At 48.0% G+C, this 25,712-nt stretch overlaps 1 protein-coding gene across 1 annotated transcript in view; it reads left to right on the top strand.

The window, feature by feature from the left end:
* CACNB3 (calcium voltage-gated channel auxiliary subunit beta 3) overlaps positions 1-25,712 on the top strand; it is a 274,688-nt gene that overhangs the window by 71,715 nt on the left and 177,261 nt on the right. The gene's annotated exons all lie outside the window — the stretch shown is intronic.

Here is a 25,712-nt window from a genome sequence, read left to right as displayed (position 1 = left end):
GAATTTGCAAATGTTTGCCTGTAAAGTGTTGTTTAAAAAGGTAAAAGAAGAGCGTATGGGCAAGCCGGAGCCCCGGCAAGACATGTCTCACCTGAGCTCTTGTTCGGCTCCCCTTTTACCTCTTTAATCCTTTGCACTGGATGCATACCCTGATCAGATGCCCACATTGCTGGAAATGCCCCTGAGATGCGGGAGGGCATCCTAATGGCCTGCAACACTGCCACATCCGTGCCGTTCCGTACGGCCTCAGTGATCCGACTGGCGGCAGCCATCTTGTGCATCGCAGGTCGGCTCTGTGGAGTGGGCCACGCGTGCCTAATCAACGGAGACCCTCTCATGGCTGCGAATTGGTGAACCGGAGCGTCTGCCTGGGAGAGGCGGGCCTCAGAAAAGGAGACTGGAGTTGCGGGGCCTGCTCCCCCCAGGTGAGAGACGCTTGCCACCGGAACCGCCCGGCGATGCGCTGCGGCCAGAAGGTACAGGCGCTGGTGACGATGCTTTGAGCCTGCAGCCCACATTGGAGGAGGCCCCCGAGATACTTGAATCATATCCGCCCCCGAGAGTCCTGGATCAGAGGTACTTGGGAACATTATTTACAGCATGGCATTGTTACGCGCTGTGCACTATGGCCCCCTCTTGAGAATCCACTAACGAGGCCTATCTACGGCCTTTGCCTGGGGCGCTCCACACCTCTCCTTCAATATGAACATTTACCTTGAGCCACCTTAAAATGATCGGATGCCTGTTTTTTTTTTTTTCCAAATACATTTTTATTAACAATTCGCTGTCTTACACTTGCAAGTCAAATTATGGCATCATCTTGTTCTCATCATATACATCGTTTAAGAAATACGTATTGAATCTAAACGTTACAAATACTTGGTTTCTCAACTTATTATTCATTATGACTGCTATGTAGTATTAACCGATCTCAGAATCTGGTACACTAACGTTTCTGCATTAGGGATTCACTCACTCAGTGGTTCTGTGTTACCATTTTGGTTTTTGTGGCCACATAACAGACTTAACTCAACTTTAAACAATGTTTAAATATGTTGGCATCGTGTGGGTGGGCCTCTACAGCTGTTGGGGCAAGTCTCTCCTGGGACACTCCATTGTTTGGGGGATATCTAGCCACCTACTCTCCCCGCCTTCCAGCAAGTATGTGACAGTTCGTGCCCGACCCGTCCCTGTCCTATGATACTCGGTGTGGTCTGTTAGTGCATTCGTCCCTATCACACATCTGGTTTCAGGGTCCTTCCCTAGGGCCCCATTCTGTTGGGCGTATTATCGGCCATCTCATCCTTATGCCCTCTTAGGGTTCTATTTCTGCTGGTTCCACATTGGGAGCTACCAGCCCCCTCATCAGGTCGTCCCAGCTCGTCACTAAGTCCTCCCACTGTGGGGCAATAGGGGTTTGACGGATGCCTCTTGCTTCTTCGCCCTTCAGGACCTGTAGTTCAGCCCTGGTCCATTTCGTAACGTCGCTTTTCCATTCAGTCAGTGAGTGGTGGCTTGGGGCCTTCCAACCCCTGGTAATCAATCTTCTATAAAGGGCCAGAGCCAGGTCCAGGAAGCGACCCCTAACTTTCCCCTGCAGGGCACCAGTCTTGAGGCCCAACAAACATATAGTGGGGGCTGGCAACAGTTCCGTCATAAATAATCTTGACAGGACTGCCATCATCGACCTCCAGCCAGCCTGGAGTACTGGACATCTCCATACCATGTGGTCAAAGTCAGCATCCTCGTCCCCGCATGTCCTGGGGGCCCCACCATATATGAGGAACAGTCGGTGAGGAGTGAGGTAAGTCCTATGTAGGTAATTATATTGGATATCGTAACCGGGTGTTACGTGAGATCGCCCGGGGCTAAGCCAACGCTCTACTCCACTCTGCTTCGGACAGGTCACGCCCAACCGTTCTCTCCCATCTTTCTCTCAGGGAATGCAGAGGGTCCAGTGCAACCTCAATCTGGGCCCGGTATATTTTAGTGATCAAATGAGGTTCCTCTCCTGACGTCAACAGGAGGTGTAACACCTTGTGGACAGTGGGTTCCGCGTTGATCGTGTCCCAGTGGTCCTTCAGAGTATGCACTAACTTCCGAAAAAGTAAAAACTGTCCCTGGGGAACTCCTCCACTTGTTAGGTCAGTGAAGTATTTCAGCACCCCTTCATTGAAGAGTTCCCCAACTGTCACCACTCCTGCTCTAGTCCATGGTCCTAGTCCCATGCCCCCCAGGCCCTTTCCTCCCGGATCCAGGGCAAGGACCGATAACGGCAAAGCTGGGGAATAAGGTGGGCCCACTCCGACCCTTCTCGCACATCTCTTCCAACTTGTCATCGCAACTCTAGTCATTAGGTTGTCCCTTTGGGGGATAACCTTCCTATTTGTCATGCGTGCTACAATCCGGACTCTTTCAATCTCACTGTGGGTGGTACACAGGTCCAGTTGTCCCCTAACCGCGAGCCAGCCGGCCACCCATTGTAATTGGGATGCCAAGTAATATGCCTCGAAGTCTGGAGCACCCAGTCCACCCATATGGGTCGGTCTACAAATGTTTGTCAGCGCTATGCGTCTACGACCATCATCCCATATTAGTTCCCTAAGCAAGGTGTTCAACTCGTGAAACCACGCCGGTGGGATCAGTAGCGGTAAGTTAGCGAAGTAGTAGAGAATGCGAGGGAGCATAATCATTTTAGACAACGCTACTCTGGCCATTATCGTTAACTTCAATGATCGGCAGAACCCAACTGAGGACCGCAGGGAGCGGAGTGTCCTACCGAGATTACCATCTCGGAGATCGCTCATGTCATGAAATACTTGAATGCCCAAATATTTGAAGGTCTGTGGGGCCCAGTTCACATCCCTGGGACATGTTACAGGGCATTCGCAGCTTGGCAGCATGGGAAACACAAATGTTTTGCCTCGGTTAAGCGAAGCCCTGACAATACCCCGAAATCTTCAAGGTTCCTCAAAGCCCATGGGAGTCCACTGATCCCGTCCCTAAGATAAATAAGTATATCGTCGGCATCTAGTGAAATGATATGTTCAGTTGGTCCCCATTAAATTCCTTTACCCACCCCTTCCCGTCGCAGCTGGGCCGCCAGGGGCTCAATAGCCAGGGCGAATAACAGTGGGGACGGGGGCAATCGGATGCCTGTTCACCAGCACAATAGCACTCACAACATTCCAGGAGAGAGGTGGTGGATGGGTGCCTGTCCAAGGGTGGCCTGCCCAGGGACTGTTCGTCTTCTTGACGGCCTCAATTTTTTTGGCTTTGTTCTCATGAGGCCTACAATGAACTTTATGCCACCAAATTCCCCCTAACCTGCCTCAGTGATCCAGAGTTGCTCCTTATAACCTCCTTATATCCAACTAATGTACTTCTGGCAACTCATACCCCCTGCCCACACGCCAAGTTGGACATCTCTTGGAGCCCAGTCATCCAACGCCACATCTACCGTTTAAAGGGGGGATGTGGTGGTCTTTCATGGACACAATGAGACATAGCTGGCCCTGATTCACTCTTGTGGAGCCCCACGCGAGACCTCAACATTGTTTTTCCCTCATCTGCTCTCCTCAACGTATGACTCAAAATCGGGAGCATTCCATTACACCCCTGGCAACATCCACAGGACTTATGTGCCCTTTATCAATAATGGCAACTAATTGCAGCAAAACTCAGCGAAATGCATCAATAAGGGACAGGCTCCAGAAATCTGACCCTCCCGCCCGGCCGCAGGGAGAGGAGTCCCTTCTCTTAGCCCCAAAAACAGAAGCAATGGTGGATGCACAAACCCCGGCAACCAAAGAGGACATACATCAATTATTGGTCGAATTCCATAAAGACATTACAGTGCTCCGCCAAGACTTTACACATACTGTCTCTGACCTTGACGAGTCTGTACGTCAATTGGACTCCCACCTGACACTACCTGAGCCATCCTCCACTGATCAGGCCTCGGAAAAAGTGGATCGGACAATACGCATCAAAAAGCTTGAAAAGAATTACGACCTACACCAAGATAAACTGGATGACCTAGAGAATCACTCTAGGCTCAGTGAAAACGGAAAATTCCTTACCTCAGAGGCTTGCCCCTACGCCTCCATTTCACTTATCAAGATAAACGAGTGGCGGCACGCACTCCTGAAGAGGTCGGGAAGGCACTTGGTTTGCTATTATCACGAGACATGGAGACTACTTCAGACACACCAACAGTCTTCTAGGTGGACCGTGTGGGTGGATGGAGATTCACAAACCATAAACATGCGAAGAATAAAGCTTATAAGCAACAAAGATCTGACGCACAGGTCCACCTACAGGCTTCATCAGGCAAAGAAACTCCTACTTGACCACATAAACTACTGTTAGACCAGGCCTGGCTGTCCTGGATGGCTGTTGATCAACCATGGAGACTATGTGAACTGCTACGGCTCTCGCCCCATTGACTTCAGCAAATATTTTTAGCTTGAGGGGACGTGGGTGGGGGTCAAGTTTCTTACAGGGGCTTGCCTCTCTATTCCTGTTTTCTCCTTTTTGCTTGGAGATTTATGTCCTATGCTGTATTTAGTTTCACAACGTTGGTCCACATACCCCCCCACCCCCCACACCCTGGGGGGACGAGTCTGGACCCTCAAGATTGCAAGCTTGATGCCTTTGTTTGGTTATTGTTTGTTGTTTTATGTATTTATTTCAGTTTGTTGTCTGACACATTGACACAACTACACCAGTACAGACATGTGAAGGCGTCTGGAGTCCTAGGCACCTCCCATGTGGAGGGCAACAGTCGCTACTTGATGTGCACATGATGCTCAAATTAGTTACCCTAAACATACAGGGCCACAACTCCCCCATAAACAGTAAGACATTGACTAACTGACTACACCAACAAGAGATTGATGTTGCATTCTTCTAGGAGACCCGCCTTATTAGAGAAGACACCAAATGCCTATGTTCTTATTGGTGCCCTATGCAATAGCATTCCTCTCACACTTCTAAAACATGATGATTGGCCCTGTTGTTTAACAGAGGTCTTATATTCCAACCCAATACCACACATAGGGATACAGAGGGATGTTTGATGGGTGTATGGGGTACCTCGGGACCCTCTGTAATCACCTTTGTCTCTGTCTCTGGCCCTAATACCAACCGCAACTCTTTCTATAACAAACTTTTCCCAATCCTTTCTCTCTTTATGAGAGGTACCATTTTCCTGGGGAGGGGAGGGGGGTATGGGGGAGGGGGAGGGGATCTTAACAGCACACTTGAACAACGTGTCGATCGCTCCTATATGCAACCTGGCAAATCACACCTACCTACAGCTCTACTGCCAGGCATATCTGATTTCTCCTTGATAGATGCTTGGAGGCAATTACACCCCCAGGAACAAGATTATACCTTCTATTCCAATGTCTACAAAACACATTCATGCATTGAATATTTTTTGCATTCCAGCACACTAGTTCCCCCGATACTCGATTCAACAATCAGAGTTAAAGTCTTATCTGATCATGCACCTGTGTGTCTGGAGGTAAGGCCCAATGCCCCTTTGCCCCCTTTTCCACGACCATGGGTTTTAAATTAAATAGCCTTTCAGGATCTGTCCCTTTGCTATCGAATAAAAGACACCCTTGGACATTATTTCAGCAAGAATGATACCGGAGACGTGTCTCCCACGACTCTATGGGATGCGGCGAAGACAGAGGTGAATTAATTTCGCACACTGCAGCGTTTGAACGAATGGCCAAATTATGTAGCCATGAATTAGAAGCGGAAACACGCCACAAAAAGCAGGGCACAGTTCGAACTTTGAGGGACCTTCCAACATCCAGGGGGACTTGGAACACCTTTTAATGAAAGGGACGGCTAGGAAACTCCTCTATATTGGCCAAACCTACTATGAGGGGGGGGGGGACAAAGCTGATTGATAGCTCACAAGATACGCCCGCACTCTACATGCAACCACATTCATGAAATCCGGGACCTGGAAGGCCACTCCTTTCTCACAACACCAGAGATAACAACGGTCTTCTATGATTATTACTCAACCCTTTACAAATCCCAAACCTTAACGGAAAATTTGCAGGATGCATATCTAGATGGTTATAATCCTCCCAATCATAGCGAGGAATTGCTCTAACTTGAGTCTGATATTAGTCCAGACAAGGTTAGGTCTGCTACCAACACACTACCTGCATGCAGGGCGCTTGGTCCCAATGGGTTTCCTACTACATTTTATAAAGCCTTCGTCCATATTCTGGCCGTACCTTTGGCACAAGTCTTCAATCATTTTTTAACCATTGGCTCGGCCACTGAAACAATGATGGAATCCCATATTACACTGCTCCTCAAGCCAAATAAGCCCCCCACCAACTGTGACTCTTACTGTCCAATTGCACTCCTTAACTGTGACGTTAACATTTTCACATCCATCCTGGTAAAGTGCCTCCAACATATATTACTCACTATCATAACCCCGCAGCAATCGGGTTTCATCCATAACCGCCAAGCTAATGACAACACACACCTAGCAGTGGCCCTCATAGAAGTGGCGAAATGCACCCATCAACCCCTGATCTTCCTTTCTTTAGACACAGAAAAAGCATTTGATTGGTTGGACTGGGCATACCTTTCCAAACTCCTGGCCAAACACCAAGTAGGCCCCAAAATTGTTAACCTACATTCAGGCCAACTTTCGCCAGCCTACAGCGCAATTGAAGATCAATGGGACTCTCTCCCCGACTGTCTCCCTTACAAGGGGGACACGCCAGGGCTGCCTCCTTTCCCCTTCCAATTTTGCCCTTCCTATGGAACCCTTAGTGGCCAGAATCCAGAATAACTCTGATATTCAGGGTATTAAAGTAGGCAGCAGGGAGCATAAATTGGCTCTTTTTTCCTGATGATATTTTTTGCTTCCTTACCCATCCTTCTACATCCACACCAGCATTAATGAAGGAACTTGATTCTTTTTCCAAACTCTCTGGCTTCAGAATGAATTTTACAAAATATTGGGGTATGGGAATAGCAGACCCATGTGGCGACCTAGAGCAGCCTGTTCATCAGGTGGGGTTTCAATGGGCTACACATAATATTACATACCTAGTGATCCAACTTACCTGACACATAGTAGACTTATATCATGGCAACATCCCTTCATTACTAACTGCCCTATTCAAGGTCCTCTATTGTTGTAGCAAATTGGAGATCTCCTGGATGGGCAGACTCAACTGTCTTAAGATTGATTTCATGCCACGTCTTCTATACGTCCTCCAGACCCTTCCTTTCTCGATTCCCAATCCACCGTTGATACATATTTGCACTAAAATGCTTTGCTTTGTCTGGGGTGGTAAGTCCCCATGGATAGCCAGTGGGACTATGTGACGTACTAAAGCAGAAAGAGGACTGGGGTTTCCCGATATATTTACTTACACACTCACAGCACAACTATGTCCCTCCCCCAGTTGGAACTATAATCCAGATGATAAACCTTGGGTACAGGCTGAGCAGGCTCACTTTTTGGTCCTTTTGGGTGGCCTGATGTAGCTTCCGCTCTCAAAGGACCCACCAGGTCCCCCAGACCTTCCAATAACATCTCTTCTGCTAAAGTACTGGCATGAAGTATGCGCTAAACGCAGCTTCCCTACCTACCCTTTTCCCCTCACGTCCTTGGCACCTAATCATGATGTTCCTCCCGGAGCTCTTCACCCTGCATCCTTTACCTGGGATGGAGACGAAGCCTCTAGATTACAGGCTTTTTATGATGAGGGTGTCCTGAGGACAAACAACTCCCTTAGGGAGAAGTTCAAGCTCCCCTGCCTTATGGCATACCGGGTGGGCCAGGCCTTACGCTGGGCAGTACTTCCGAAGTCCCGTGCAGCCTTGGAACGGGATGAATCTGATCTTGAATCCCTTTTCCACTCAAATGTTCGGCACAAAAGCATCTGATTGCTTTATCGTTATATTCTTACACTCACACCCACCAAGAAACATGAATACATGACACAACGGGAGAGGGAACTAGGGACTGAAATTTCTCAGGATATGTGGAGAGCTGTGTGGCAGAGAGCATCTAGTTCGTCGATATGCCTCCGGCATCAAGAAAACGCTTACAAACTTGTCACACAATGGTATTTGACACCTGTGCAATTGCACAGTATGTTTGGGAGCTCTGACTCCTGCTAGAAAGGTGTGTGGTGAATGGGGCACATTTCTGCATACCTGGTAGACGTGCCCAGCAATACAATCTTTTTGGGACGAAACCCTTTGGAATGTATATAATATCACCAACATCACATTGCCACATGGCCCCTTGTTGGTCCTTTTAGGAGACCCTGGCTTGGAGAGGGCTCTTTCCACCACAACCTCCCAAGGGCGATTTCTGTCACATATCCTACTAGCAGAACACCTCTTTATAGCACATTTGTGAAAACAGCCTCATGCTCCTGCCATTAATCTGTGGTGGAGCAAAGTTTGGAATATATATGCTATGGAAAAGCTCACTGCAGTGCTTAGGGATTGACAAGCCAAATATGAGGCTATATGGTGCCCCTTTCTCACTTACATTTGCTGTTAAGCTATGACAGGGAGCCCACATCTTACAATGTCCAAGACACTCCGAGCTTCAGATATGTGGGTCCTCTCATCCCCAGAATCAGTGAAGGATTCTCTGTGACTTGACTACATCCCAATTACTTCTAATAAAAGGTGTTGTCTTTCCTTAGCAGGCTACTAAATTGCTTAGGATAGAATTGCTGCCCTTCTGGAGGCCCATATTTCTACTTATGTTTATGGGGAGGGTGGACAGACAGCTTGGGACACCCCCCCCCTTGCATCCAGCTGTGCTTTAGCGACTGTGAATGGGATTCATGATGATAAATTATGACACTGTCTGCCTTCTTTCTGTATTCACTTTACTAACTTATAACAATGTTGTAGGAGGCTGGACTGGCTTGTAGTGAGTACCAAGGGGTACTTGCACCTTGCACCAGGCCCAGTTATCCCTTATTAGTGTATAGGGTGTCTAGCAGCTTAGGCTGATAGATAATGGTAGCTTAGCAGAGCAGCTTAGGCTGAACTAGGAGACGTGTGAAGCTACTACAGTACCACTTAGTGTCATATGCACAATATCATAAGAAAACACAATACACAGTTATACTAAAAATAAAGGTACTTTATTTTTATGACAATATGCCAAAGTATCTTAGAGTGTACCCTCAGTGAGAGGATAGGAAATATACACAAGATATATATACACAATAGCAAAAATATGCAGTATAGTCTTAGAAAACAGTGCAAACAATGTATAGTTACAATAGGATGCAATGGGGAAACATAGGGATAGGGGCAACACAAACCATATACTCCAAAAGTGGAATGTGAACCACGAATGGACCCCAAACCTATGTGACCTTGTAGAGGGTCGCTGGGACTATTAGAAAATAGTGAGAGTTAGAAAAATAACCCTCCCCAAGACCCTGAAAAGTGAGTGCAAAGTGCACCAAAGTTCCCCTAAGGACAAAATAGTCGTGTTAGAGGGAAAATGCAAGGAAAACACAAATCAGCAATGCAACAACGATGGATTCCTGACTGAGGGTACCTGTGGAACAAGGGGACCAAGTCCAAAAGTCACAAGCAACTCGGAGATGGGCAGATGCCCAAGAAATGCCAGCGGTTGGTGCAAAGAAGCTCTTACTAGGCTGAAGAACTGTGAATACTGCAGGAACGACAAGGACTAGAGACTTCCCCTTTGGAGGATAGATCCCCCACGCCTTGGAGAGTCGTGCAGAAGTGTTTTCCCGCCGGATGGACGCCAACAAGCCTTGCTACACGCAAATCGTGCGTTTGGCGTTTTTGGACGCTGCTGGGGCCCAGGAGGGACCAGGAGGTCGCAAATTGGACCTGAAGAGAGAGGGGACGTCGAGCAAGACAAAGAGCCCTCACTGAAGCAGGTAGCACCCGGAGAAGTGCCAGAAACAGGCACTACGAGGATGCGTGAAACGGTGCTCGCCGAAGTTGCACAAAGGAGTCCCACGTCGCCGGAGACCAACTTAGAAAGTCGTGCAATGCAGGTTAGAGTGCCGTGGACCCAGGCTTGGCTGTGCACAAAGGATTTCCGCCGGAAGTGCACAGGGGCCGGAGTAGCTGCAAAGTCGCGGTTCCCAGCAATGCAGCCCAGCGAGGTGAGGCAAGGACTTACCTCCACCAAACTTGGGCTGAAGAGTCACTGGACTGTGGGGGTCACTTGGACGGTGTCGCTGGATTCGAGGGACCTCGCTCGTCGTGCTGAGAGGAGACCCAAGGGACCGGAGATGCAGCTTTTTGGTGCCTGCGGTTGCAGGGGGAAGATTCCGTCGACCCACGGGAGATTTCTTCGGAGCTTCTGGTGCAGAGAGGAGGCAGGCTACCCCCACAGCATGCACAAGCAGGAAAACAGTCGAGAAGGCGGCAGGATCAGCGTTACAGAGTTGCAGTAGTCGTCTTTGCTACTATGTTGCAGGTTTGCAGGCTTCCAGCGCGGTCAGCGGTCGATTCCTTATCAGAAGGTGAAGAGGGAGATGCAGAGGAACTCGGCTGAGCTCATGCATTCGTTATCTTAAGTTTCCCCAGAGACAGAGACCCTAAATAGCCAGAAAAGAGGGTTTGGCTACCTAGGAGAGAGGAAAGGCTACTAACACCTGAAGGAGCCTATCACAAGGAGTCTCTGACGTCACCTGGTGGCACTGGCCACTCAGAGCAGTCCAGTGTGCCAGCGGCACCTCTGTTTCCAAGATGGCAGAGGTCTGGAGCACACTGGAGGAGCTCTGGACACCTCCCAGGGGAGGTGCAGGTCAGGGGAGTGGTCACTCCCCTTTCCTTTGTCCAGTTTCGCGCCAGAGCAGGGGCTAAGGGGTCCCTGAACCGGTGTAGACTGGCTTATGCAGAATTGGGCACATCTGTGCCCAACAAAGCATTTCCAGAGGCTGGGGGAGGCTACTCCTCCCCTGCCTTCACACCATTTTCCAAAGGGAGAGGGTGTCACACCCTCTCTCAGAGGAAGTTCTTTGTTCTGCCATCCTGGGCCAGGCCTGGCTGGACCCCAGGAGGGCAGCTGCCTGTCTGAGGGGTTGGCAGCAGCAGCAGCTGCAGAGAAACCCCAGGAAGGGCAGTCTGGCAGTACCAGGGTCTGTGCTACAGACCACTGGGATCATGGAATTGTACCAACAATGCCAGGATGGCATAGAGGGGGCAATTCCATGATCATAGACATGTTACATGGCCATATTCGGAGTTACCATGGTGAAGCTACATATAGGTAGTGACCTATATGTAGTGCACGCGTGTAATGGTGTCCCCGCACTCACAAAGTTCAGTGAATTGGCTCTGAACAATGTGGGGGCACCTTGGCTAGTGCCAGGGTGCCCTCACACTAAGTAACTTTGCACCTAACCTTTACCAGGTAAAGGTTAGACATATAGGTGACTTATAAGTTACTTAAGTGCAGTGTAAAATGGCTGTGAAATAACGTGGACGTTATTTCACTCAGGCTGCAGTGGCAGGCCTGTGTAAGAATTGTCAGAGCTCCCTATGGGTGGCAAAAGAAATGCTGCAGCCCATAGGGATCTCCTGGAACCCCAATACCCTGGGTACCTCAGTACCATATACTAGGGAATTATAAGCGTGTTCCAGTAAGCCAATGAAAATTGGTAAAAATGGTCACTAGCCTGTTAGTGACAATTTGAAAGTAATGAGAGAGCATAACCACTGAGGTTCTGGTTAGCAGAGCCTCAGTGAGACAGTTAGGCACCACACAGGGAACATATACATGCCCACCTATGAGCACTGGGGCCCTGTGTGACAGGGTCCCAGTGACACATACATATAGGCCACAAACCTATGAGCACTGGGGTCCTGACCAGCAGGATCCCAGTGACACATAACAACCATACTGAAAACATAGTGTTTTCACTATGAGCACTGAGGCCTGGCTATCAGGATCCCAGTGAGACAGTGAAAACAGTGACAAACACCCTGACATACACTCACAAACAGGCCAAAAGTGGGGGTAACAAGGCTAGAAAGAGGCTACCTTCTCACACAACCCCCCCCCCAAACGAAGGACAATAAGGCTAACCTTGGCCAGTTGAGACTTTATTGTCTAAGTGGTGATAAGTAGAGAGTAGCTCTGCAATAGACTGGTTACTCCCTTTATCATCCACTATATGGTTACTTCCCTGTGGGGATGTAAACCACCCTGTTTGAAGTTTTTTAGCTAAGCAACAATGTGAAGATGTATTTTCAGAGTTTCTATCAGTAAGTTTTAGTTTAGAGCAGTGGGAATTGTCCACTGAACCTATTTGTAGTGATGGAAATGCCAGACAGGGATGCTGTCTCAGAAAAGCCATAGCTGGGCAAAAACCTTGTCCATCTGGCTGGAAGAGAGAACAGGGATGCTGTTTCTCTTGAGTTGGAGCAGGGCAGGGATGCTGTCCTATGAGCTCCACACTAGGGCAGGGATGCTGTCCTAAGTGTTGTGAGGTAGTGCAGGGTTTCTGCACTAAAGTTTCTCTGGGAGGGTTGGAGGGATGCTCCATGTTAACTAAAATGGTGCTGTTTTTCTCACCAATGTTAGTTATCCCACAGAGAGGTACTTCCACCTCAGGGAGTCCAGCTTTGCCAGCTGATGATTCCCTTGGAACAGGTGCCACCCCAGGAAAGGTTTCTCCCACCACAGGAATAGTATCCTGAATGGTAGGGTGGTTAGGGGATACTGTGATACCCTTTTTACCTGTTGATGGAGAGGGATCCTGAGTTTTCAGGCCTTCTCTCCTTTGCTTTTTCATTTCACTTGAAATGAGAGGGAACAATTCCTCAGGGATGCCCAGCATGGCTGCATGGGCATAAAACTCTACATCAGCCCAACCTGAGGCCTCTAGGTCATTACCTAAGAGACAGTCTACAGGTAAGCTAGGTGATACCACCACCTGCTTAGGGCCAGTAACTCCACCCCAACTAAACTGAATTATAGCTAAGGGAAGAAACTTAGTGGAGTTATGGACATCAATAATCTTATACTGTTGTCCAATGATGTGTTGATCAGGGTGCACTAGGTTTTCAGTCACCAAAGTGAAACTGGCACCTGTGTCCCTGTAGGCCAAGGCCTCAACACCATTTATTGAAACTGTCTGCCTGTACTTATCCATTGTAAGGGGACAAGCAGCCAGTGTGGCAAGGCCAATGCCACTAGGTGTGACAGAAACTGTCTTGGGACTGATGACATCAGTTTCCACTATGGACCCATAAGTGAACCCAACTACACCCTTTGCTTGACTGTTGCCAGCAGTCCCACCACTAGTACCACTACTGCTAGGGGCACTAGAGCTTGATGTATTAGTGGTGGTAGGCTCAGGGGGTTTACCTGGACAGGACTTATCCCCTGGCCTATGGCCTCTATTTTTACACACAAAGCACCAAGGCTTTTTAATGTGTGCAGGTTGGGAAGAAGAGGAAGAATTTGTTTTATCCCCACCCTCTGAAGAGTGTTTAAGATTTGAAGTGGGATCTTTGGTTTTACCCTTATCCCCATGCTTATCGTGAGATTTTTCACCATCTTTCTTCTTATTGCCATCTTTGTCACCCCCTGTATGAACTTTTCTGTTCACTCTTGTTCTGACCCATTTGTCTGCCTTCTTTCCCAATTCTTGGGGAGAGGTCAGATCAGAGTCCACCAAGTACTGGTGCAACAAATCAGACACACAATTATTAAGTATATGCTCTCTCAGGATTGTGTTATACAGGCTTTCATAATCAGTAACTTTACTGCCATGTAACCACCCCTCCAAGGCCTTCACTGAATGGTCAATGAAATCAACCCAGTCTTGTGAAGACTCCTTTTTGGTCTCTCTGAACTTTATCCTGTACTGTTCAGTGGTTAAGCCATAACCATCCAGGAGTGCATTCTTAAGAACTGTAAAATTATTGGCATCACTTTCTTTCACAGTAAGGAGTCTATCCCTACCCTTTCCACTAAATGATAGCCATAGGATAGCAGCCCACTGCTTTTGAGGGACATCCTGTACAGCACAGGCCCTCTCAAGTGCAGCAAACCACTTGTTAATGTCATCCCCCTCCTTATAAGGGGGAACTATCTTGTGCAGATTCCTGGAATCATGCTCTTTTGCAGGATGACTATGGGGAATACTGCTGCTGCCACCATGGGTATCTAAACCCAACTTCTGTCTTTCCCTCTCTATTTCTAAAGACTGTCTATCCAAATCCAGCTGTTGCTTCTTGAGCTTCAGTCTGGTTTGTTCCACTCTCAATCTATTGAGCTCCCTTTCTAACAATCTGTCATCAGGGTGGGTGGGAGGGACATTTCTAGATACAGAGGTATGATGGGAATGAACAGAAGGAGACCTGTCCCTTACAGAGGGCACCCTAACAGCTTGGCTACCAGCATAATGTGAGAGCACACCATCAGTATGGTGTGATTCAACCTCTGTACCAACTATGCTAGACTGTCTAGTAATGGGCAGGCTGAGAAGTTTCTTTCCTGAACCTTTTCCTGGGGGAGTCCCTGGATCAGATTGAGAACCATTAGCTACTTTTTCTACAGATTGGGCACTTATGGCCTTATCCTGTACTCTAAGCATATTAATTAACAGTTCTAAGGAAGGATTCTTCCCTACACTCAAACCTCTCTCTATGCAGAGACTCCTTGCTCCTTTCCAGCTAAGGTGATCATATGCAAGTTTGGACAGTTCAACTTTTTGGCCTGTGCCAGACATTTTTAGAGAGAGTTAAAGTGATAGACAAAGAGAAAAAAGTTTTCAGAACTTTTTGGAAAGACAGAAAAAACTTTTTAAACTTTTAAGAACTTTTTGTAAGTTTAGAAGTACTTTTCAGCACTTAGAAAAGAGTGAAAAGAGGAAATGCAAAACTTTTTGGCTATGTGTATATACACTGACCTTGTTTTGTATATTTTTCTCTTATGAAAAGTACAATGACAAGAGTGGTAAGTAGTCTCAAGCACTTATCCCACCACTGCACAACCAATGTAGGAGGCTGGACTGGCTTGTAGTGAGTACCAAGGGGTACTTGCACCTTGCACCAGGCCCAGTTATCCCTTATTAGTGTATAGGGTGTCTAGCAGCTTAGGCTGATAGATAATGGTAGCTTAGCAGAGCAGCTTAGGCTGAACTAGGAGACGTGTGAAGCTACTACAGTACCACTTAGTGTCATATGCACAATATCATAAGAAAACACAATACACAGTTATACTAAAAATAAAGGTACTTTATTTTTATGACAATATGCCAAAGTATCTTAGAGTGTACCCTCAGTGAGAGGATAGGAAATATACACAAGATATATATACACAATAGCAAAAATATGCAGTATAGTCTTAGAAAACAGTGCAAACAATGTATAGTTACAATAGGATGCAATGGGGAAACATAGGGATAGGGGCAACACAAACCATATACTCCAAAAGTGGAATGTGAACCACGAATGGACCCCAAACCTATGTGACCTTGTAGAGGGTCGCTGGGACTATTAGAAAATAGTGAGAGTTAGAAAAATAACCCTCCCCAAGACCCTGAAAAGTGAGTGCAAAGTGCACCAAAGTTCCCCTAAGGACAAAATAGTCGTGTTAGAGGGAAAATGCAAGGAAAACACAAATCAGCAATGCAACAACGATGGATTCCTGACTGAGGGTACCTGTGGAACAAGGGGACCAAGTCCAAAAGTCACAAGCAACTCGGAGATGGGCAGATGCCCAAGAAATGCCAGCGGTTGGTGCAAAGAAGCTCTTACTAGGCTGAAGAACTGTGAATACTGCAGGAACGACAAGGACTAGAGACTTCCCCTTTGGAGGATAGATCCCCCACGCCTTGGAGAGTCGTGCAGAAGTGTTTTCCCGCCGGATGGACGCCAACAAGCCTTGCTACACGCAAATCGTGCGTTTGGCGTTTTTGGACGCTGCTGGGGCCCAGGAGGGACCAGGAGGTCGCAAATTGGACCTGAAGAGAGAGGGGACGTCGAGCAAGACAAAGAGCCCTCACTGAAGCAGGTAGCACCCGGAGAAGTGCCAGAAACAGGCACTACGAGGATGCGTGAAACGGTGCTCGCCGAAGTTGCACAAAGGAGTCCCACGTCGCCGGAGACCAACTTAGAAAGTCGTGCAATGCAGGTTAGAGTGCCGTGGACCCAGGCTTGGCTGTGCACAAAGGATTTCCGCCGGAAGTGCACAGGGGCCGGAGTAGCTGCAAAGTCGCGGTTCCCAGCAATGCAGCCCAGCGAGGTGAGGCAAGGACTTACCTCCACCAAACTTGGGCTGAAGAGTCACTGGACTGTGGGGGTCACTTGGACGGTGTCGCTGGATTCGAGGGACCTCGCTCGTCGTGCTGAGAGGAGACCCAAGGGACCGGAGATGCAGCTTTTTGGTGCCTGCGGTTGCAGGGGGAAGATTCCGTCGACCCACGGGAGATTTCTTCGGAGCTTCTGGTGCAGAGAGGAGGCAGGCTACCCCCACAGCATGCACAAGCAGGAAAACAGTCGAGAAGGCGGCAGGATCAGCGTTACAGAGTTGCAGTAGTCGTCTTTGCTACTATGTTGCAGGTTTGCAGGCTTCCAGCGCGGTCAGCGGTCGATTCCTTATCAGAAGGTGAAGAGGGAGATGCAGAGGAACTCGGCTGAGCTCATGCATTCGTTATCTTAAGTTTCCCCAGAGACAGAGACCCTAAATAGCCAGAAAAGAGGGTTTGGCTACCTAGGAGAGAGGAAAGGCTACTAACACCTGAAGGAGCCTATCACAAGGAGTCTCTGACGTCACCTGGTGGCACTGGCCACTCAGAGCAGTCCAGTGTGCCAGCGGCACCTCTGTTTCCAAGATGGCAGAGGTCTGGAGCACACTGGAGGAGCTCTGGACACCTCCCAGGGGAGGTGCAGGTCAGGGGAGTGGTCACTCCCCTTTCCTTTGTCCAGTTTCGCGCCAGAGCAGGGGCTAAGGGGTCCCTGAACCGGTGTAGACTGGCTTATGCAGAATTGGGCACATCTGTGCCCAACAAAGCATTTCCAGAGGCTGGGGGAGGCTACTCCTCCCCTGCCTTCACACCATTTTCCAAAGGGAGAGGGTGTCACACCCTCTCTCAGAGGAAGTTCTTTGTTCTGCCATCCTGGGCCAGGCCTGGCTGGACCCCAGGAGGGCAGCTGCCTGTCTGAGGGGTTGGCAGCAGCAGCAGCTGCAGAGAAACCCCAGGAAGGGCAGTCTGGCAGTACCAGGGTCTGTGCTACAGACCACTGGGATCATGGAATTGTACCAACAATGCCAGGATGGCATAGAGGGGGCAATTCCATGATCATAGACATGTTACATGGCCATATTCGGAGTTACCATGGTGAAGCTACATATAGGTAGTGACCTATATGTAGTGCACGCGTGTAATGGTGTCCCCGCACTCACAAAGTTCAGTGAATTGGCTCTGAACAATGTGGGGGCACCTTGGCTAGTGCCAGGGTGCCCTCACACTAAGTAACTTTGCACCTAACCTTTACCAGGTAAAGGTTAGACATATAGGTGACTTATAAGTTACTTAAGTGCAGTGTAAAATGGCTGTGAAATAACGTGGACGTTATTTCACTCAGGCTGCAGTGGCAGGCCTGTGTAAGAATTGTCAGAGCTCCCTATGGGTGGCAAAAGAAATGCTGCAGCCCATAGGGATCTCCTGGAACCCCAATACCCTGGGTACCTCAGTACCATATACTAGGGAATTATAAGCGTGTTCCAGTAAGCCAATGAAAATTGGTAAAAATGGTCACTAGCCTGTTAGTGACAATTTGAAAGTAATGAGAGAGCATAACCACTGAGGTTCTGGTTAGCAGAGCCTCAGTGAGACAGTTAGGCACCACACAGGGAACATATACATGCCCACCTATGAGCACTGGGGCCCTGTGTGACAGGGTCCCAGTGACACATACATATAGGCCACAAACCTATGAGCACTGGGGTCCTGACCAGCAGGATCCCAGTGACACATAACAACCATACTGAAAACATAGTGTTTTCACTATGAGCACTGAGGCCTGGCTATCAGGATCCCAGTGAGACAGTGAAAACAGTGACAAACACCCTGACATACACTCACAAACAGGCCAAAAGTGGGGGTAACAAGGCTAGAAAGAGGCTACCTTCTCACAAATGTTTGCTGGATACTGTGATCAATGTGTCTTGTTATGTTCACCTATCAAAATGCTAAATAAAGTTGTTAAAAAAAAGTAAAAGAAAAAAACATTTAAAAATCCTGATGATATTTTTCAAATATTTTTCTGAACAGAATTTAAACAAGAATGAAGACAAGAAAGAAAGCAAAGGGAAATGCTTACTAGGCCTAGTTTAATTTTCACAGGATTCAGTCAATTGGTTCTCTGTTGTAGACCAGGGTAGAGATGTTTCCGCCTCAGAGAAACATCATGCTAAGTACGCCATGGGGCTGAGAATTCAGCAAAATTTGAAATTAGTGCAGCAGACAGTGCTTTCCCTAGCACCATAAAACCCTTTCTGTGCTACAGCTTATGCGTTCATGCAATACAAGACATGCAGGAGATGAAACAAAAACAACCATTAAACTCTGCTCTTCATTCATACTTCAACAAAAATATCACTGTTGCTGTGCTTTTACAGACAGGCTGGAAGAGATGTAGAGCAACACAGAGATAGGGCTACATGAGGGGGAAAGTATCACACGAGGGAGAGAGCTAGAAAACACATGCACTCTCTTGGAGCCCTAAATTAAAAATAAAAAAGTAGTTCCCTGAATGTGAGCAGTGGAATGATATAAGTCAGCCACTCAAAAGGATCGTAAAGTGGCTCTGCTCCAGGGGAGGGACAAAGGCAAGAATAGGAAGGTAAGCCATCAAACAAGAAACAAGCAAATGAGAGTGAAAATAAAGCCAACCAATGATAAACAATGGGTAGCCTGTAAACCCACAGTAAGTTCACAATAGGTTTGTCGCAACCAGGCAACATGCACTATCTAGTAGGCTGGACCTAAAAAGGGTGCTGCCTCCATTCTAACTTCTACTTCCAAATTTGGAACAAGACAATATATAATGGGTAAAGAGGAAGCTTATGGCTCTTCTTACGACACCACATTTGAGAAACCATGACTGATAGCTGCTGATTACAGCGATGAGGCCAGCACATAAAAGGCATTTGCGAAACATGCCTAGGGATCCTTTCCTAAAACATGATGCTCCTCATCAATATCCACTCACAGAAGTGTAGGATCTACCTTCTTTCCACACCACACTAACATACATCTCAGATTCATGTAGAACAAGTTAGTTTTAATACAATAAACTCACATATACAGAACAATCCAAGTTAATCTGCACCACTATAATCTGCCCCACTACAATCTGTCCCACTCCAGTCCAAAATAGTCTGCCCCACTCCAATCTGCCCATCTGCAATGCAAAACAATCTGACCCCTTCCGATCTGCCCCACTCCAATTCAAAACAATCTGCCCCACTCCATTCTGCCCACTCAATCCAAAACAATCTGCCCCACTCCAATCCAATCCACCTCACCTCACCCCAATCCAATCCACCTCACTCCATCCCAATCCACTACAAGCCATCCTACTTCAATCCACTCCACACTTATCCAATGCAGCTCAATCCAATCTAACCCAGTACAATCCAATTCACCCCACAGCAGTCCAATCCACCCTACTTCACCCCACCCCAATCCATTCCCCCACTGCAATCCAGAACACCACAATCCACCCCTCTCCAATCCTATCCACCTCACATCACTGCAACCCCCTTCAACCCAATCCGCCTGCTCAAACTGATTCCAACCCACTCCAATCAACTACAGCCTAATCCAATGCACGGCATCCTAATCCACCCCACTCCAATCCATCCCTCTTCAGTCTAATCCAGTCCCCCTTAATCCACCCCACTCCAGTTCAATCCACCCCACTCCAAACCACCTTAATCCATCCCACCCCTGTCCAATTCACCCCACCCAAATCCACCCCAACCCACATCAATCACATTCACCCCACTCCAATCCACCCCACTCCATTCCAATCCACCACAACCCACCCCATTCAAATCCAGTCCACCCACTGCACCCCAATGCAAGCCACCCCACTCAATCCAATCCACCTCACTCCAATACACCCCACTGCATTCCAACCCACTCCACTCCAAAGCACCCCACCTTAATCCAATCCACAGCACTCCATTCCTCCCCACTCCAATCCACCCCACTCCAGGGCATCGCACTTCAACCCACTCCAATCCATCCACCCCAATCTAACCCACCACAATCCACCCAACCCTACTCCACTCTACCACACTCCAAATCAGTTAACTCCAATCCACCCCACCCCATTCCAGTCCACCGCTCTCTCCAATCCACCCCACTCTAATCCACCCCACTCCTTTCCAATCTACTCCAGTCCAACCCAGTTCATTCCACCCCGGTTCAGTACCACCCAATCCATCCAGGCCACCCCACACAAATCCAATCCAATCAAATCCACTCTAATCCACCCACTCTAGTCCAATCCAATTAATCCAATCCACCCACTCCAGTCAAATCCACCCCACTCAAATCCAATCCAATCCACCCCACTCCAGTTCACTTTAATCCTCCCCACTCTAATCCAATCTAATCCACTCCATTCTAATCCAGCCGACCCCTCCCATTTTTAGTGGCATCCCCTTTTTTACCGTTTAGTTGTATTTCGAAAGGTTTCAAGCTGACAGCTTACTTTCTAGAGTTTAGTAACCTGTAATAAACTAAGAAGTGGCTGGGGTGGAAGCTCAGATCAGGTACAATCCCATCACATTTGCTACATATTCTAGACCTGATGGTTGAAGTTTGGGGAGTACATCTGCGATCTTTAAGCTCTGAAGGCTATTTGCCTGTCCAGAGGCAGAACAAGGATTGGGCCCAGTTTGGAGGCTGTGTGTAGCCTAGGGGCTCATGGAGCCAGACTAGTGTGGGCTCGCATAAGACACAACATGGCTGGATGTCTAAGCACGGATGGAACACAGGCAGCCCATGAGCCAGCGGCGTAATGACATGTGAGGGGGCCCCCTGCAAGAAGCGTCGGATGGGACTGTTACTTTGACACTCTGTATCTTTAATGTGACTCGTCCAATTGTCATTTTAGTCTTGTTTTAATCATAAAATACTTTTTCTTCATGTCACTAAAGTGGCTTGGAAGCTTTGGTGAGTCATTTCTTCATACAGGCGCTGCGTATTCCTAACGTGCATTCTCTCATCTGGGTCCCTGATGCTAAGGGGGGAGATCAGGGCCGTCTTAAAGAAACATTGTTTGGCTGGCTGCTAGGTTTCTGTGCTTGGCCCACTGTGTAATCCGGCTTCCTACAGATAACATTTTACGAGACACTGAGTTTTTGCAAATGGCTTTTCATTCCTCTATACAAAAGGAAATTTAGCTGTACAAATATTGCAAATTCGGGCTTGAAATCAGCTAAGGGTGCATGAAATTGCAGGCTTGGTACATGTATTAGAAATCCAAAAATCATACACGTTAAATTCTGCTAACGAGCAAAGGCACTTGTAAACAGCCTTTAAGGGATACTTTCCAGATGGAAAAGACATTATATGAACCCACAAAACAGCAGATGTTAAAGAAACCTGTCTCAACCATACAATCAGTTGCACACAAAACAAACAGTGGCAAAGCTAACAGGTCTCGCCTATGGGATCTATTTGCTTTGCGCTCGTATTAGTGTGTTGCACAGCATGCTGTGCTGCATGGTTATAGAATTTAACCAAAGAAATCAATAAAAGCTTTTGACATGTATAGCCAAGTTGAAATCGTAACTAAAAAGAAAAAAAAGTACAGAAGGGGTCTTTTTTTTATAAAGAGGGTGGAGAAGCAACATTGGGGGAGGGGGGCAACACAAGACGCCCAGGTGATGGGTGGAAGCAAAACAGGGGGCCACAGGTGGGGGCAGTAACACGGGCTACGCAGGTGAGGACATCAAGCAAACAACAGTAACATTGAACTGGTGGGCGGAGACATGACACAGGCAAAAAGGTAATATGAGTAAAAGAGAGGATCTTGGAGCATGGCGGAGTGGAGGAGACGGAAGCACACTAGGGAGACAACAGGAAAACTGATAAGCTCTTGTAGAGTCCTTGAACAAAAAGAAAAAATTAGTGCCTGAAAAAGCAAGAAGTTGAAGGACACAGTAAATCTTACATGCTCCAGTGGTGGGACAAACACAGGAAAAGGAAGGAAATCCCACACAGCTGATGAATCAGAAGCAAGCAAATGAGAGTGATCAATAAGACAACCAATGGTAAGCAATGGGCGGGCTCAGGTCTACTGTAAGTTAACCATATGTCTTGCAAGCATGCACTGTCTATTGGGCAAGATTTACAAATTAGCTACGTTTAGCTATTCTCAAATCAAAATTAAAAATGATTCTGTGAAACTGAAGCTCTGGGCTCTAGTTTTTGAAAAAATGCTTATAAAACAAGACATTGCCCTGAAAGGCCTTTGATTCTGAGGCCAATTATCAGTGGCCTGAGGGGGTGGGGGAGGCAAGAGAAGGCCCATGTACTCATCTTAAGAACCCAAAGCCAGAGGGAAACTGTTACATTGTTGTAGGAAGCTGGCCTAGTGTGTGGTGGATACCTAAGGTACTTACACCTTATACCAGGTCCAGGTATCCCCACTTAGTGAAGTGTAGGCAGTGTCTAGAAACCAGGCTCTCTAGAGGTAGCTCTGGATGAGCAGCCAAGGCTTATCTAGGAAACATGCAAAGCTCATACAGTACCACTGTAGTCACACAGCACTTACACACATGAAAGAAACCACACAGTATTACAAAAGAAAAGGTACTTTATTTTAGTGACACAATACAAAAATTACTAAAAAGGCAATAATCCCTTAGGAGGTAAGTAAACACACTAAATATGTACACTAGTAGTCAGAAATAGGCATAGAAAATGTTAGAAACCAGTGCAAACAGCAATAAGCAATAGCGACCCTAGGGGAGCCCAAACCATATACTAAAAAAATGGAATGCGAACACAGGACTCCCACCTAGGTAAGTGAAATGTGTAGAGGGGAGCTGGGGGTCCTAGAAAACCACAAAGATAAGTAACACAATACCCCCCAGCGATCAGGAAAGCAGGAGTAAATCACTGGAATTTCCCCAAACCACCTAAAAGGAAGGAGAAGAAGAAAAGACGACACCCCGACAAGACTGCAAGAAACCAGCGGTGGATTCCTGGTGAAGGGGACCTGTGGAGAGACGGGACCAAGTCCAAAAGACAAGGTGGAGTCCAGGAGGAGTAGGAGCTACTACCCACCCAGCTGTACTTGCAGGAGTTGGTCGACGGTGAGGAAGAACCGGTCAGCACTGCAGCCCTGGAGCCTGAGAAGAGTTCCTGGTGAATGCAGAAGATGTCCCACGCTGGAGTGAAGATTGCAGATGGGTGCCTGTGCAGGAATTCCACCAACAAGCCTTGGCAAAGGCAAACTCACATTTAGTGGAGAAGTGGTACTGCCGGGGACCAGCAAGGCCCAGAAGGACTCAACCCAGGAGGGGTAGTCACAGGGGACCCTCAGCAATGCAGAGAGACCACATGAGCAGAGGCAGCACCCACAGGAGTCCCACAGGATGGGGACACAGAAGTTGCAGAAGTAGCCCATGCAGCACTACAGAAGGGGTCCCACGCCGCAGGAGAACCACGCAGAGGGCTGAGCATCGCAGGAAGGAGTGCTGGGGACTGGAGCTACAAGTCACCTGAAGATCGCTTGGAGGAGATGCAAACAAACCTTGGCAGCTGCAAAAGACGCGATGCATGGGGGTACTGTCCTGCGTGGGAAGGCAAAGGCTTACCTCCACCAAAGTTGGATAGCTGGCAGAGAGGACCAAGAGGACTACCCTGGACCACCAACCGTGATGCAGGATCCACACAGATCAAGATGAGGGGAGATACACGCAGACAGTCGTCTTTGCAGCAGGTGCCTGTGGATGCAGGGGAGTGACTCCTTCACTCCAAGAGAGATTCCTTCTTCTTCTTGTGCAGGCTGAAGAGTTGCTGTCTTCTGAAGAAGCACTGCCGGGGAAATGTTGCAAAGCAGGCAGGAGCCATGGAAACAAAGTTTCAGAAGAGTCTTCTTCGTGGGTTTGCAGCTTTATTGGTTCCTGAAGGGTCCAGTCGCAGTTTTTTAAGTGGCCAAAAGTTAAAGTGGAGGTTGCAGAGGAATCCTGCTGAAGTCTTGCAAGCCGAATCTGAGGACCCACCGAAGAGAGAGACCCTAAATAGCCCTGAAAGGGGGATTGTCACCTAGCCAAGTAAGCACCTATCAGGAGGGGGCTCTGATGTCAACTGCCTGGCCTGTCCACTCAGATGCTCCCAGAGTTCTCTGCCAACCTTCGAAACAAGATGGCAGAACCCAGGTACCCTCTGGAGGAGCTCTGGGCACCACCCCTGGAGTGGTGATGGACAGGGGAATGGCCACTCCCCTTTCCATTGTCCAGTTTCGCGCCATAGCTGGGACTGGGGGTCTCTGAACTGGTGTGGACTGGTTTATTCATGGAGGGCACCAAGGGCCATATTTACGAACACATTTTCCCCATAGAAACAGAATGGGTAAAACCCTTTTATACATATGGCCCCAAATGTACACTTCAGAGCATAGCAATGGAATGGGGAGGATATCCCTCCCAAGCCAGTCACACCTATTTCCAAACAGAGGGGGTGTTACCCTGTCTCCCAAAGGAAATCCTTTGTTCTGCTTTCCTCTGCTTGATCAGATCAAGCAGCAGGAAGGCAGAAATCTGTCTGAGGGGTGGCAGCAGCTAGGCTGCCCGGAAAACCTTGTAAGACTGGTGGTAGCAATGTTGGGGGTCCTCTAAGGAGCCCCCAGAGTGCATGAAATCATGCTTCCAATACTTGCAACAGTATTGGGGTATGATCCCGACATGTTTGATACCAAACATACCCAGGTTTGGAGTTACCATTATGTAGCTGGACTTACGTAGTGACCTATTTTCAGTACACACATAAAATGGTGTCCCCGCACTCACAAAGTCCAGGAAAATGGATCTGAAGTGTGTGAGGGCACCTCTGCTTGTGCAGAGGTGCCCTCACACATAGGTACCTGCACCCTGCCTTCTGGGCTGAGAGGACCTACCACAGGGGTGACTAATAGTGATCTGGTGCAGTGACCTGTAGTGAAAATGGGTGCATGCACCCGTTTCACGCAGACTGCAATGGCAGGCCTGCAGAACCCTTTGCATGGGCTCCCAATGGGTGGCAGAATAACTTCTGCAGCCCATAGGGATCCCCTGGTACCCCAATGCTTTTGGTACCAGGGTACCATATACTAGGGACTTACATGGGGGCACCAGTATGCCAGATGTGGGGTGTAAGTAACAAAGTTACCAAGTTAGAAGGAAGAAGGCATAATCACGGGGGTCCTGGTTAGCAGGATCCCAGTGAACACAGTCAAACACACTGACAACAGGCAGAAAATGGGGTTAACCATGCCAAGAAAGAGGGCACTTTCCTACAATTGTATTATAGTCGTATCTTGTTTTTCTCGTTGATTTGTTAGATTATTTTTGTTTGTGCGTTTGAATTTTTTTGGACTATTCCTTGCCCCTTATTTGGTGCGTTCTTAATCTTAGTTATGGAACACTAAAGGTTCGAATTCAAGTGGGG

The sequence above is a fragment of the Pleurodeles waltl genome, chromosome 4_2 (assembly GCF_031143425.1).
Source record: "Pleurodeles waltl isolate 20211129_DDA chromosome 4_2, aPleWal1.hap1.20221129, whole genome shotgun sequence".
NCBI classification, from domain to species: domain Eukaryota; kingdom Metazoa; phylum Chordata; class Amphibia; order Caudata; family Salamandridae; genus Pleurodeles; species Pleurodeles waltl.
This window is presented reverse-complemented; position numbering and strand designations above follow the sequence as displayed.